The sequence below is a fragment of the Protobothrops mucrosquamatus genome, unplaced genomic scaffold, assembly GCF_001527695.2.
Source record: "Protobothrops mucrosquamatus isolate PMUCROS unplaced genomic scaffold, P.Mucros_1.0 scaffold1014, whole genome shotgun sequence".
Lineage (NCBI taxonomy): Eukaryota > Metazoa > Chordata > Lepidosauria > Squamata > Viperidae > Protobothrops > Protobothrops mucrosquamatus.
Genome location: NW_015387250.1, coordinates 416,623 through 419,692, shown reverse-complemented (window position 1 = coordinate 419,692; position 3,070 = coordinate 416,623). Strand labels below are relative to the sequence as shown.

The 3,070-nt window shown below is 37.8% G+C and overlaps 1 protein-coding gene across 1 annotated transcript in view; it reads right to left on the bottom strand.

Annotated features, from left to right (window-relative positions):
• SIX4 (SIX homeobox 4) overlaps positions 1–3,070 on the bottom strand; it is a 20,187-nt gene that overhangs the window by 3,914 nt on the left and 13,203 nt on the right. The window lies entirely within an intron of this gene.

Genomic DNA, 3,070 nt, shown 5'->3' with positions numbered 1-3,070 from the left:
GTAAACCAGGGAGCCAGTCGAGATCTAGGCCGGGTCAGAGGCCGCAAGGGCACGACTCGGTCTAATGCAGCGGCGGCAGTTGTCTCCCAAGCCGCCGCCTGATTTTCCGCCGAGTCATGGACCAGATCCTCCGGATAAGGCCCAAGCTCCGTCAGGAACCTCTCTGGGTCCATCAGTCGCCTGGGACGGAACCATCTAAATTACATTCAATATTATATTGAATTTATAAAATAGTAATGGAAAGGACAATATAATCCCCTGAAAGTTACTTAATTATAGCAGCTGTGATATCAAGGAATAGCGTTGTGCAGGTCTAAAAAATATGAAAAAAGTAGAAGAATTAAAAGAAGTTGATTTGTTTTCCAAATTGTACAGGAATGATAGAAAAGTTGCCTTTCCTACATTCCTTCCTCCTGCTGGTTTACATTTCTCTACCTGGAATAGACTAGGATTGGTGAAGCTCAATATGTCTATAGCAGGTAACAGGTTATCCATTGTTACAGTAGAGGCAAAGATCAAATAATTAATTATCATTGCTTGCTGAGAATTCTGGGATTTGAGGTCCACACATCCCAAGGTTAAGAAATGCTGATGTAGGTAATACAATCTACTCTGAGTAGCAAAAAGTCTTCAAACTTTCAAGCAAAAAAACCCCATGATTTCCTCATGATTCTTCTAGCTGAAGAGGCCAGAAGACCTTTTGCATACAAAACATGGGTCTTACTGCTGATCTATCAGCATTTCTAGAAGCTGACCTTTGAATTTCCTTTAGAATCTAGGTCAATACAGTGGTTAAGGTGCTGGCTTAGAAACCAGAAGTCTCTGAGTTCTAGGCATCCCTTAGGCAAGAAAGCTGGCTGGATAACTTTGGGCCAGGTGCTCTCTTTCAGCACAACCTTGTTTGCCACCTTGAGTTGTTCTACACACACACACACACACATGGATAAATAATAGTAATAATAAGCTCTACTTGGAACTTACATCCTGCAACAATACATTTAATATTACTAAACAACATCTGCCTATCCCAGGCCCTTGGGAAGAACTCGATAGGTGGACAAAAATGCCACATCTAGCCTAAACATCCAGCTAACTCTGCAATCAACCATGTAGTTCCTGATAAATGAAAATATAGGCCATCAATCTAGTTGTTATTCTAATGTTCAAAATACAGATAGATCTCAAAAAAGTCAATCATACTTTTCTTGCAGGCTTTTGTCTATTTGTGCAAAGCCCATGGATCACCTATGGCAGCCTTGAGGATGTTGTTGAATTAGTACTCCCAGCCATTATGAGAGTTGGTGGGAATTGTAATTCAATTCTAACTAATTCTCATAATTGCTGAAGGAAACAATTCAGTGTGTCTGGAAGGCCACAAGGTACAAATCCTGCCTTGAACGGGGGGGGGGGGGGGCTGGACCTCCAAGTTCCCTTTCAGCCCTCCTGTGTTCTATAAAAATACAGATTATGAGTTAAACTGTTTTTTCTGAATATCTTCAAGATATTTTTACAGATTAATGGTGAAGTGGGAACTATTTAGTCATGGTTTCATGGTCTAGCAGCATATGGGAAAATGTCCTTTCCATCCAGTTCTTGCTTTAACTTGGCCAAAAGTATGAGAGCTTAAAACAACAACTGATGTGGGGAATAAAGTCATGGATCTTCATCTTAAACACTGCTCTCATGATATATTAAAAACATAGGTATGAAAGTGGTGTATGGCTTATTCCACTAACATGAGATAGGACAGTAAACACTGCCAATATGTGATACTTGGTAAAGCTCAAGAAGAGTCAGCCAAGATATATAAAGGGAGAAGATAAATATGCACATATGCAAATCTCAATGAGGTTTCAGAAAACAGAGAGGTTGGTGAGATTTACAAGAGATAGTACTGGATATTAATAGTACATAGTACATAGTTTACCTTTCTCCATGATTATCAAGTACAGGGTTATGTAAAGTAGTCAATAAATGCAAATGCTCACTGTATACGCACGAGTGTGCTTCAGCTGTTCATAGGGAATATTAGAGCTTAGAAGTCATCTCCAGAGGATAAGATTCTGTGTATGTGTGTGTGTGTGTGCGTGCGCGCTCGCGTGCACATACGCATTTGAGTCAGCATTGATTCCTGGTGACTTCCTGGACTGGCTCTCAAATAAGACATTATATATGAATGATACATAAGTAAAACTCGGGAAAATTGAGCCAATGTCAACTAGGGATCTCAGTATAATGATTATACTGTAATTTTATACTCACCTAAAAGCATAATCACTTAAAAATAATGAAACATTACCAAATAGGATTGTATAGTAATAGCAAACTGGTGTTCTATCCAGACCATCCTGGCTAAAATCTCATCTGCCAAGGATTAAAGTAAAACCTACTACTACTCCTAGCAGTTACAGGGTTTGTCTGTGTTACTTTCTTGGCAACATTACAGAAGTGGTCAGTGATTATTTTCTTCCAGGATATTTTTTTTTCAATTTTCCAATCTAATCTTCATCTGATAATCTCTTATCCAAGTACTAATGAGGTCTGATCCTGTCCAGCTCTTTTGTGATCAAACATGGGCATGCAATGGAAGGATTATTCTACTGCCCCATCATGCATAGTTGTAAATATTATGTGTGATAACTCTATAAATGATCTGCTTTACATTTTAATATATCCCTATCAAATTCACACTTCCCAAATATGAAAGTACAGTATGTAGTAGACTGAATGTCAATATTTACACATTTCAAATGTGTAAGGTGCAATTTTCCAATTATTAAAAAAATAATAAAAATGTTAGCACACACTAAATATTTGAATGGAAAAACTGGTGGAAATGACATTTAACAAATAATATACAGTAAAACCTCATATTAATGAAGGTTTGTAGGAGAAAGAGAATCACCTTAAACCTGGCTTTATATCATTTGCATGAATTAATGTCCTGGGTAATAATGATGTGCATTATATAAGTTAATGCAAATGATAAACATTGAGAGGAATCACTCAAATTACGTTGAATACAATGGGCTTTGTTATTTTGATAAGGCATCCAAATGGAAACTACACG